General features: G+C 45.3%; 1 protein-coding gene across 5 annotated transcripts in view; it reads right to left on the bottom strand.

Annotated features, from left to right (window-relative positions):
* Positions 1–12,662, bottom strand: part of SENP5 (SUMO specific peptidase 5) — a 198,273-nt gene that overhangs the window by 51,143 nt on the left and 134,468 nt on the right. For 3 of the 5 annotated variants that reach the window (XR_012624317.1, XM_074834171.1, XM_074834167.1), the window contains exon 1: positions 5,138–5,227. The exons of the other annotated variants lie outside the window; for them this stretch is intronic. The gene's annotated coding sequence lies outside the window, so the exon portion shown is untranslated. Of the gene's footprint in view, positions 1–5,137; positions 5,228–12,662 lie in introns of those variants that run through there. 5 annotated transcript variants of the gene reach the window in all.

A 12,662-nucleotide genomic window follows, 5' to 3' on the forward strand; every position in this document is an offset into this window, starting at 1 on the left:
GCTGTTTTGTCATTCTCTACTAGTCACCATGCAACTTATTTATCATAAAAATCAGGACATATCTCATCATGCTCATTTTCTCATACTTGCTCTTATAAAACTTAGATATTTCTCTACACTAGAACCAGTTTATGCCTGCTTTTATGCTACAAACTCTACACGTCTGTCTATTGTGTACAGTACCTACAAAACATTCCTTGAGTGGCCCCAGTAAACATCAGCCAAACCACAGTCTTGCTAGGACAGCTTATTCCAGCCACACTCCCATCCAGGTAAAACAAACAAACCCAGCAAAGCTGCAGCGTTCTCAACAGAGCCACGTATACAAGGGGCTTCTGCCAACACAGCGAGTCTTGAGTACTCTAGGAAGAGCACAGCGTGTGAAGGTAATGGTTTCACTGCTTCTCAGAGTCTCAGCAATACGTGCCCACCACCTATGCAATACACCTTCTGGTTTTTAAGAACACTCCTGAACGATTTGGAGTCATCACTTTCCTCCTTGCTCTCTCGTAGCAAAGTCCAACAAGAAGCATCTCCTCCATGGGTACTGCCTCAGATGTGGAAGAAGGCTGAGCAACTGCTGGTCTTCTGAACAGCTGTGGATTATGCAGGAGCTGAAATGCCTACAGCTGCCATTGTTACACCCATAGTAGACTGAACTAATGATCACAGTGGGAAAAATACTGAACTAGATTCTAGCAAAGATAAGTCCTGACAACAAAAAGAACCTGAGGCAAACCTGAATTGAGAGACAAGAGTGGTGCCACAGTTTCAAAGCAATCAATTGCAACAGCAATTGAAATAGCTCATTTGCACATTAGCATCGTGAAATCTGGCTTCTTAAACTGCAACAAGGAAGATCTTAGGAAAGTTATTCTACCCACCTGTTTTTCCATTTCATTTTTAACTTAGATCATTAAAAAATGCTTCACGTTATAATGTGCAGGATTAAAAAATACTTCATGTTTGTCTGTGATGCACACACCAATTTCTCCACATTGAAAAGTTTTTCTGTACAGAAAAGTTTGTCCTTAAAATGGGGAAGAAAATCTGACTAAGCATATAATGCAAGCAAACCTTTTCTGCCCTCCCCTCTCCTTTTTCAAACACAATCAATTTTGAGTCTGGATCTCTTTAAAGCAAAGGCCTCCAAGGAGCAGTTAATCCCAGTCCTAGGAGCTGAAACAGTTCACTTTTCTAATAGCAGTATTACCTAGAGCGACAAAAGATAATCCATACACAAATATTTAATTAAAGTTGCTGCTTGAGGAACTTATTTTCTGTCAGTGCTACAGGAGTATTACTGTTTTCCTTGGTAACATAAATAAGCAAGGCGAAAGGACGGCTTAAAAGTGCACTTCTAGGAAAGGAACTGAAGTGAGCAACATAAAACCAAAAATAAAGCAAGCGGCACCTAAAATTTAAGAACCTGAAAAGAAAGTCACGTCTTCATCCCATACACTGACACAGACAAAAAGCCTCTGAAGTTGAGGAACTTGCACCATTACGAGTCATCTGGCTAGTATAAGCCGCACCTCCACTGCACAGGGATGCTGCCAAGACTACACCAGCAAAATCTTAAAGCCAGAAAAGCCCAAGCTGTACACCTGCCAAAGACCATAAGTGAAAGAAATTTACTGTCATTAGTCCTCACTCCTTCAGCTGTTTGGCATACCAGCTGCAAATGATTAAATATTAAAAGGCACAATCTCTTTTGCACTGGGCAAAGACAACCCTGAACTGACACAGCTCTTGTACTAATGGCAGCTTCTTGTTATAAATTTGCTTTGTACTCTAAGCTTTTAAAAACATATTTGGGAACCACTCAGCTTTCAGAATAGACACTTATCCCAAGAGCTCTGGTAAGCTACAAGCAAGCGTGACTATCAACTGCACATAAAGCTGGCCTAAAATTCACTGAACACCTACACAAGAGGAATGGAGGAATTCGAGGCCCTTGGTCCTTTACTGAATAACAAATTCAGCACACACACATGCTATATTTCCGTTAGAGCAATTAGCAGCTCACACCACTTGCAACTTACTGGTTGCAGCTTCAGTGAAATTAAGTACTGCAAAAGACACTAAGCATTCACATCTTTCACCAATTTTAAGCCTGTTACAGTTTAACCGCTAATTAATCTTTAGCAGTCCTATTTATTCTTGGCAGGTTTAGAGAGCCCAGGTTTTAACTGAAAAGGACAAAATGCAAAAAGCAGCCCCAGACAACGCTGCTGACAGGACTCTAACCAAAGGTTTCTAGCTGACACCTGAAGCGTCAGACCACAGAAACCTTTTGTCCACACGTGCGCAGAACAAATCCGTAGCACGGCATAGCACAGTTACTTCATGCTCAGATCACCACAAGCTATCCAGGGCTGTGTCTGGGTGGGCAGCAGATCGAGACACACGCAGTTGGTGCATAATTCAGATACAGCTCACCTGCTAACTCCTTGTAGTGGTTTCACCCCAGCCAGCAGCTAAGCACCACACAGCCACTCGCTCACTCCTCCCAGTGAGATGGGGAGGAGAATCAAAAAAAAGTAAATCTCACAGGTTGAGATAAGAACAGTTTAATAAATAAAATATAATAACAATAATAGTAATGAAAAGGAATATAACAAAAAGAAAAATAAAACCCAAGAAAAGACAAGTGATACACAACGCAGTTACTCTGACCGATGCTGGAGCAGCGATCCGCCCCCCACGGCCAGTTCCCCCCAGTTTATATACTAAGCATGATGTTCCATGGTACAGAATATCCCTTTGGTCAATTTGTGTTCGTTGCTCTGGCTATCCCCCCTCCCAGCTTCTTGTGCACCTGTACGCTGGCAGTAGTAAAAGTGCTTGATTTCTTAGCAGCAACTAAAGACATCAGTGTATTATCAATACTCTTCTCATACTAAATCCCATACTGAATCCAAAACACAGCACTGTTATGGCTACTAAGAAGAAAAATTAGCTTTATCCCCACTGAAATCAGGACACTCTCAGGCTGTTATTGTTTTTCCCCAGACTGTCCAGATTTTAGTATTGCTATTCAAAACATAAAAGAAGCTGGTTTTGAAGAGCATCAGTAATGCTTGGGAGCATGGCATTGGCAGGCACAAGTAATTCATGCATCGCCTGCTCCCACAGCAGGCAGTGGTTCTTGCAACACCCAGCGAGTCCAGCCTTTCCCAGTGGAGATCTGGGGCAGGCTCTCAAGGACAGGAGATAAGCAGGAAAGAGGAAGCTGGCCTGAGGTTAGAGAGCTGGGATATGCTGTGCGAGAAGATGCCTGCCCTCCCTCCCCCCACCGGAATGCAAAATTGGAGAGAGGAAGCTGGGGAAGGGTGTCTCTCTTCAAACCACCACGTGGCCAGAACTAAGCTGATAAGGTCAGGAAGTCTGAAATGATTCAATTAGCACATGCAGAAGTAATGTGGGTTCACAGCACTGGGAAATATCTGCTCTTTGCTTTCTTTCTGACCTGCCCAGCACAGTTCTGTGAACTGTTAACCAAACATTTTGTCCCAGAGGTGAAACAAGACTTAGGAAAACACACTTCGACAAAACATAATGTATTAACACAAGACCATACAGAAATGGCCAAAGTCCAAAGTTACCAACTCATGGGAACGTGGCAGGGCACACAGCTGATGACCTCAGTTATCACACTGCAAGGCTTAAACTCTTACAGTTACTTTGGTCTCTTCCCTTCTCTCAACTAGTGCTTTTGGGAACAAACTCTCAGTCTCACCCAGCTGGCTACGCATCTGCTAAATTTATTTCTGGCAAGATGATTATAATTTACTTAAGGAAACATCCTCCTTTAGGCTAAACTAGATCAGTGGAGATATGTATAGCAGATGAAATAGCATTTAAGAGAAATACCGTCACAAATCAGTGATGAAAAATTTCTAGATTAAAGAATCCAAAGTCACTTTTGTGTATGGCAGGCATAAGGTCATAAATAATATTTAATCTTCAGGCTTTAGATTGATTTAATGAAATATCACTCAAACTTTGTCCCTTCCTTCCTGAATACCTCTGCAAGGCGGAAGTGTGGAAGTAGCTGAAACAAAGTCTATCAAACTTTGCTGTCCAAGCCCTGTGAAGGGAACAGAAACCTGAAATTTCAGCTGAGGTCCTTGCACATGTCTGGGATCAAGGGTCTCCCTGATGTTTTCCAAAGGCTTTCCTTAACAAACGGTATATTTTCAAAAGTATTAAACATATTCCTGCAGCTTTGAAAAAAGATGACTTCTCTGCTTGTGTTAGCGACACAGGTAGATAAATAAAGGTGAGGCTATTACCAAAGGCAATCTGCTTCTCTCCTGAGCTAGAAGTCTGGGCTAGAAGTTAGTTAGGAGACAGCTGTGGGGAGAGCACATTAGTTAAAGCCAGTCCTCAGCTAAGGAACACAGCTCTGCTGTTCCTGCCCCACCACTCAGCACCCCACCTGCGACAGGCACCCCCGTGGAGCTCCCTGTCCCTGCCAGTTTGGAAGGGCAAACAGCACTGGGGCAGATAAGCTCTCTGCTTACACAGCAAAGAGGCTGGGAGTCTCTGCGAGCAAAAGACAACCTGAGGGCACAGAAGTAGGGTCGAGAGTCCAATGATAGAAAAAAATAAATCTCTTGCAACAACTGGAAATCCCTTTCTACAGCAGCCCAGTTCCACCACCGCCCTGGCTCTCCCAGTTACGGAGCCGAACCGTGCTCCCCAGCACCGACTGGCGCTGAACGACTCCGCACCGCCCCAGGATTTTCCCCAGACCCGCTATTCCAGGGACCGAGAGCCGGCCCCGGCCCCGCCGGCGCGGAGAGGGCCGGGAGGCAGCGGCCAGCGGCGCCCCGCGGCCTCCGCCCGCCCGCGGCGCCGCCACTCTCCAGCCACCGGCGACGGGGCCAGCGCGGGCGACAGAGGCCTGAACGCTGCCGCAGGGAGCTCCGGGCGGGCACCGCCTCCGCTCCCCGCCGGCCCACTCGGCGGCGGCGGGGGGCGGGGGGGGTCCTGCGGCCTCTGTCCAGGCCGCGCTGCCCCGCACTCGTGGGGCCGAGCACAGGCCGGGCCGGGGCCGGGGCCGGGGCCGCCCGTCGGGACGGGGCGCACGGGCCCACCGCTGCCGCCGCCGCCCCTCGCCTCGCCTCACCTTTGCCCGCCGGAGCCGCCCGGCTCATCCCGGCCGCCGCCGGGGCCGCGCTCCGCCCCCCGCCGCACGCCGGGCCGGGCCGCGCTGCGCCGGCGCCGCCGCGTCAGCCCTGCGACGGGACGGGACGGGGCGGGGGGCAGCGGCCGGCGGGGCAGCGCGCCTGCGCCCGGCCGCCGGGAGCGGGGCAGGGCCTGCTCCGGCCTGCGCGGCCCCCGCGGCTCCCCCCTCCTGCCCTTCTCCCCCGGGAAGCCCGAGCAAGGCCCCCCCGGGTGTAGGAGGGCGGCACGGGCCTTCCCTAGGGCCGGTGGGTGTCCCCCGGCTGAGGGCGACCCTGCCCGGCCGGGGGGACTCTGCGGCTGCCGCCCCCCTCAGCACGCCAGCAATGGCCGCAGGAACGAGGAGTTTAAAAAGCAACCTGACTTTTAAAAATAAACCACGAGTATCGCGATATATGGATGAGTTCCTAAAAAAAAAAAAAATAATTAAAAATACTGTTGTCACTCCGGCCTCAGCAGTCTGGCAAAACGGCTTCTACAGCTGCAGGCTGGGCTTTCCCCTGCCTTTTTCCCCAGGCAGGGCTGCGGCGGAGGCGACTGGGTTTGTTTCTCCATGCGCTGCCTTTTGTGGGTCGTTTAACATCTCTGTACCTCGGCTCCGCTGCCTGCAGCACGGGGAAGAAGGTATCGGGCAGTGTAACTGCTGTGCTGTGTTGTACAGAGACATGAAAATGGGAAGTGCTCCAAAACCGTTGCGTTTTTGCTGCTGGGTAGAGAAAGGTTACACTTCCTCTCGCTGGGTAGCCCCAGCGAGGGGAAGCAAAAGGAATTTCTCCAAATAAAAAAAAGTCAGTGAAGCAGGGGATATTAGGAAACAGCCATGGTGCATCAGTTTTGCTACAGCTTTGCACGAGGTGAACTATTTTGCGATCATGCAGTATCCATTATGCTGTGCATTCCTCCAGGAATTACAGTATCCAGGCCATGGGTTGTGAAATGCTGTAACAAAGAAATAATAATAAAAAAAAAAGGATAGAGAAGACAATGGGGTAATGCAACAAACAAAACGGCAAAGTCCGTGCCAAACTGAGAATTGCTGGCTTTTATTTGTTTGTTTGAAAAAAGTCCAGCCCAGCTCTCTCATTAAATACAGTTCTTTCCTAAGCAACCGTTTGTTCTTCCTGTACAGTAAATCCAGCCAAAGATGGGCTAAGCAGTTTCAGAGCAACAGGATGAGTCCTCTGGCCTTTATGAAACACACAGTAAACAGGGTGCACAACGCAGCGTTCAGGCTGTGAAGTTAAAACAGGAATATAATAAATGGAAAGAGGATTCCTCCCCCAATCCATCCGAGTGCTGCAGTGCTCTCTGTATGTAACAGCACCTCTGCACTCAAACCATGGCCTGTCCCAGGCAATCATTAGTACAGTCTACGCCAGGCACTTGAGACACATAAATGGGAGCCCAAGTTCATGAGATCCTCTTAAAAAATCATGATTTGACTTTTTAAATGTGGGGTTTTATAAGCCTTCTGGTTTTGCCTGTGAGGATCAGCCTTATCACACCTTCATGCTTCCTCTCTGTCCACGAGGGCCAGTAGCAGATCTTTAAAAACTGGAAGCTGAGATTCTCAGATGAGTGAGATGCCTGTAAACACTGAGGATTTATGGAATGTGTGAAAGACATGAGACTTGTGAAAATTAATAAATAAATAAATAAAAGCCAGGCTTGGCAATGCTGACAGAAAGCACTGAATACCAACTGCATTACTGTAACATTTTTGTGGCCAAACTTGCAGCCTCAATGTTTTAATGATGGCAGCCTTTACTGCATTTAACAGAAGCCTGGATTTGATTCTTTCCGAATAAAAGGGCTTTTGAATGCTCTGTAAAGGCAGTTTCCTGACTTTGTTGATCACTGACACAAACACCAGAACTAAATCTCCTAGTCTTGAGCTAAAGCAACAATCCCATTAATTTGGACAGCAGTGAGCTTCTACAGGAAGCAGTCGCTGGAAGAGGACATGTAGCATGAGCTGAACCAGTTGGCTGCTCTGCGTCTCATGTCGCCAAGCAAGAACAGGGCCAAGGTAAATCTCCATATAACCATGTTTTGTTTGGAGGCTGCTAACAGCCAGTCTAAATTCACGAAAGAATGTGAATAGCCACATCAGGAAACTCGGCAAAAGATTATTCAAGCTGGCAGGGTTTAAGAAGGAAAATTAAATTTGTTCCTTGTTGTCCCTGCCTATTTTTCCACTTCTGAATATGAATAAAATGAAGGACTGCTCCAAAGAGCTTGCAAATTCCTTCACATAGCTTCAAGTTGTGATGTAAAGACTATACCGGCAGAAATATCTGTGTGGCTCAGCATGTACTTGTGTAATAAATACATTGAAATGATTGTTGTTAAATTACAACAAAGTAAAAAAGCTTTAAAAAAGGTACGTTCACAGCAGGCGAACTCTAACCTGAACACAACTACTAGAGAGTGGAGCGTGACTATTCTTTGGCCCATGCGTCAGGAAGATTGAAGTTTCTCCAGGCCATAAGAAATTTCATGAGGTTAATCCTTCTATAGCACAGCAGTGCAAGGGGTGGGAAGGAAACAATAATGCAACAGAGATACTCCCAGGCTCCCCTGTGAGGAAACATCCCCGCTACATTAGAGTTACTGAAGAGAATCTCGATTGGCCGGAGCAGCTCTGCTCCTGCTGCCGATCTCCCCGCGGCCACCCCACACGCTCACACTCTGCCCGTGATTCTGGTGCCTCCACCCCTGCTTGCTCAGTTTGTCCTCCCAGGCAAGGACAAGTTCACAGCAGCTCCTGAAAAGAAGATCACTTCAGCGTATCTTAGAGGTGAATCTTCTAAAATATGAACATTGGCTTCTATCTCACAGTTAACAGAAAATGGCATTTCTTCTTCCCTCAAATTCAATGGACTTGATAAAGATTAAGCCTTATATCATTACAGCCATGTAGATAGGCACAAACCTCATTTAAAAGGTTGCAAATATTCCAGCTGCTCATCTCGCTACATACGGGTTAACCCAAAGCAAGGGCTGGCAATATAATATGTGCAGCAAATTCTGAATTGGATCTGCAAAGTGACCTGATTTTTAAAAAAAACCCAAAACAATGTTTTAAAAGCAGACTTCTCATAGCTTGTTTAGAGTATGTTCCATGGCCTGCACAATTCATCCAAGGTAACTTCTGGCAGAGGTAGGGGTGAGGGGACCTCTGACATTTCCATCACTGCAGGGTGAGGTTTTCAGTTCCTCCTCTATGTTTATAACCCAATTATATAAATAAAGGCAGAGCTTTTAAAGTACAAAACCAGCGCTACTTGCACATTTACTCAACTGCATTTAAAATATCTGTACTTTCATAATTACAACATTGACAAGGATTTCAGAGGGAAGGCTAATTTTCTTGAGGGAGAGAGGATGCTTAGTGATTGAGGATGGTATGTATTAACATTGGCATTCTGCTCCACCACAAACTCCTAGAGTGAACCTCCCTGTATCTAGCATTTCAGGACAGTGCTTCACCCCACACTGGCTACCAGCACTTGCCGGTTGGAAGCTGTTACCTCTCTAGCCCAGGCTGCAGGGCAGAAAATAGTTCTGATCCCTGTCCACTTTGCATGCAAGTCAGAATAGCTTGGGCCACCCTCGCCAGTGGTTTAAGTGAGGACACCCAGCATTGTGCTGAAGGATGAAGAGCCACACAGCCCATAGCTCTGCTGTGGCACTAATGGCTGCCCTCAAACAATTGGGAGCAGTAAAGTCCCAAGTGATTCTTGCTGTTTGCAAAATAGATGAGTCTCCAAGTGCTTCTCGGATCTCACTTTACAGGACACCGACAGGGCTGCTTCCCTGCCCTGCAGCCATGTTTTGAAAACAAGCAGATTGAAGTCAACAGGCCCCAGATATAACTGTAAAGGAGACTGTAGAAGTCAAAGAAAGGCACTCCTAACATAGTGTTTAGCTTTGGATTTGGATAATCCATAATTATATCTTGCTGTATGTCTGCACAGACCACAGCTCACTGAGACCACGTATAGGCTATATTTAAACTAGCTATTCCAGGTGCCACAGGCAGTGTCGTCATGGTACCAATACAGTGCAGGCGGCAGAGCCCACTTGTGAAACAGAAAATATGCAGGTGACTACACTCTGCTGTGCTCTGTAGTTCATCCGGGCTGCTATTCAGCTAGGTCATTTAAAGCTAGTTCTAGGTATAATTCCACATGTTTATTTAGGCAGTGAAACCAGCTGGGGAAGTTTCCTACCTCCAGTCACTCTTTTTCACTCCTGTGTCTCTGTTCCCTTCCACTGTCCCTCTGGGTGTGCCAATACTACTATCTGTGAAGCTCACTGGAAACTGAATGCTTGAAATTATCCACATGGGAAAAAAAAAAATAATACCCAACAGCTTTCTTCTGGAGTTGCACAGCGACCACTGGAGGCAGGGCCAGGCTGAAGCAGTCAACGCTGGAAAGGTAGGCAGGGATCCAGCTAGCCACCAGTAAAAATGTATATGGAACCACAGTCTCAGAATAGGTATGCCCAGTCACTGCTCTTGTAGTGGACAACAACCCTTAAACATGCGTAAATTATGCTCGTCCAAATGGTGTTACAGAAAGGATAAATACGGTCTTTTCTCTTCCAGCCGACTGCCAATATTCTTCATTAAAACATGTTGGTTGTGTTCTCTCTAGCAGTGACACGCTGGGGCAAGATCTGGAAGAAGCCTGCCTCCTGGAAGCACTGCTGATGCACAGCATCCTACTGGTACATTTTGTCTTTTGCTTGGCAGGCAAACGTGGGACTTTCTTTTGACACTGTGCTGCCTTTCACTCATATCAGATTGTGAGGGGTTGTTTCATCAGAAACAAAAGAGTGAAACGGAATAAGGAATAAATTAGAAGCAGGACCAGGCTGTCATTTCAATTCTTAGAACTTGAAAGAAAAAGAGGTAAAAACCTCCTGCAGCAGAGATTTGATTATTAGCTTCCCCAAATGATACCATTATTGTAATTGCCTAACTCCTCCTAAAGCAGTATATAGCTACAGTCATTGCAGCACCAATACTGTACATGGAGAAGGATGTAGAATGTGCACTGTAGGACAGAAATGAGGATGTTACAGTCAGTGAAAATCTTTGTTATCAGGAGAGGCTGAAGAAGCTGAGACCATCTTCAGAGAGAAAGGAAAGTGCTGGAGGGGCCTTCCTACATATTTTCAGATCAGTGAAAGGGAATTGTTTTTATGCATTTTTCTTAGCCTGGGAGAATCAACTAGGAGAAAGTAAGATCAAATGGGGAGTTCAAAATTAAGTAGGCAAGGATGTCAGCCTTTCCCAGAGTCCTACAAGACATTAATGCAAAATCATCTGGAGCTGGTCTGCTCTATCTAAGGCTTTTGAAACATAACGAACTTTTCTTTTCAAATTAGAACTGACAAATAAAATAGCTTATTCATCTCTACTCAAAAATTACTCCAAGGAAAGAAAATCCAGGCAATTTAGTTGGAGACCTGGCACTTACGGAAAACGTTTGTGAGAACAAGTTTGTTATTCAGACATGTGCCCATTTTCTGAGTTGAAATTATAAATGAAAGGGGAATTCCCCAACCCAAACTTGGGGGCACTTCAGCTTGGGAACTATCATCTCACAGAGATGGGCATGATTTGATTTAGGTATTTCAAGAGATGCAGCAGAAGACCAGTACTCACTGTCAGCCTCTGCTTCAGAGACATCAGTTCATTCTGCGTCCTTGAAATTTTTAAAAGCTAAGCAGATATCATGCTGACCACACGGAGGGATCCAAAAGTGTTCAGAAACAGCCTCTGATTCCAGTCCCTGGAGAAGCTACAGAAAAAGCCACATCCCACTGCCAAAAGAGCTAAACCTCTTTAACCTCTTCTGCACGACCGTCTTTAAAACAAATGTAAACTCTCACATAAGCAGTCAAAAGAGACATTCCTGTGCAGGACTGAGCCCCAGGTGAATAACCAACCTTATTAGCTTGAAGCATCAGTTGCTTGCATTTGGAAGGTATCCAGCGTGGCTGGCCCTGACTAGTGACTTAAACTTCAAACTGATAAATGTTGAAGGTTTAAACACATAGATTGTTGCTAGTGGCTGAGACTAAAATGGGAAAACAGGGTTCATTAAAGGATTCCATATTATCTTTCAGTATACAAAAAAACCCCACAAAAACTTAACCCATGCAAAATCTGTACGATGTTACTGGAGTTACGCGAGCACCGAGAAACCTCAGGGATCCTACTGTGCTGAAATTTATTGTGGTATTAACCAAAATTGACTATGTAAAAAGGAGACATCCAGTCTGATCTTGCTGCCAGGACTTCTTCTGAAATGAATAGCAAAGTACATGCTCCTCCAGTGGCAAGTCATCCCATCTAGATTAGAAGAGGAATCTCCAGGAGAAGAAGCCATTCCTCTCCTTTCATTATGGACAGACCCAGAGAGCTCCTACAAGTTAAAGTTGAGGCGGATGAATCCTACCTTTAGTGAAGAACAGTTTCTTCCCTGACTAACTTATCATCAAAGGCATTGGAGAGACATCCCTATCCAGACTTGACAGCTCCCAGAGTGGGGATGTGATATGAGACTGCAGGTGGTAACCTCTGGATCCAGAAGATACCATCTAAGGCAGATGTTTACCCTCGTGTACACGCAGTCACTGGCAAAACCCAGCCAAAACCTGTAGCCAGACAATCCCCTTTTTAAAAACAGAAGTTCATCTCTCTCCTGTACAATGAATATTTTCTTGCATTATGGAAACATTATGCTTATTGTTTCGAACAAAATCCTGACTCACTCTTATTTGACCTAGTTGAGATTTTTAGTAGTTTCTCACATTTCTGCATTGCAGTACTGTCAATACATACAATAATGTTATAAAGATCAGAGGCTCAGCTTGCTTCAATTAGAGTACCTGTAAATATTCCTAGAGACTTTTACGGATAGTGATTCAAATTAAGGCCTCACTAGTTTTCTCTGCATAGGAGGGGAAGATGTTCATTTAAAGCATATTAGATTATTTTAACTTACATTTCTTGAACACTTATTTGTGATTCACAAGATAATGCAATCTACAATCTTATAAAATGTGTTAAATTGGCTTAAGAAGAGCCAAGAACTGATCACAGATAGCTAACATGTTAAACTGAAATAAAGTTGGATTAACTCAAAAGAAGACAAAACTCAGACTACTTCAGATTCACCCCAGTGACCTGAAGGCTGAATATTTGCTCAATAAAGATTTTTAAAGATACTAAAGTTCTGGCTGTTGAGCAATTCATCTGAAGTTCTAGAGGACCTTCTTCACTTTCTCCCGATTCTACTAAAACTTAGTAAGTATAAATAAATGAAAGAAATAAGCTGTCCTGGTTTTGGCTGAGATAGAGTTAATTTTCTTCCTAGTAGCTGATACTGTGTTGTGTTTTGGATTTAGTGTGACAATGATGTTGATAACACACTGATGTTTTAGCTGTT

The sequence above is a fragment of the Strix aluco genome, chromosome 9 (assembly GCF_031877795.1).
Source record: "Strix aluco isolate bStrAlu1 chromosome 9, bStrAlu1.hap1, whole genome shotgun sequence".
NCBI classification, from domain to species: domain Eukaryota; kingdom Metazoa; phylum Chordata; class Aves; order Strigiformes; family Strigidae; genus Strix; species Strix aluco.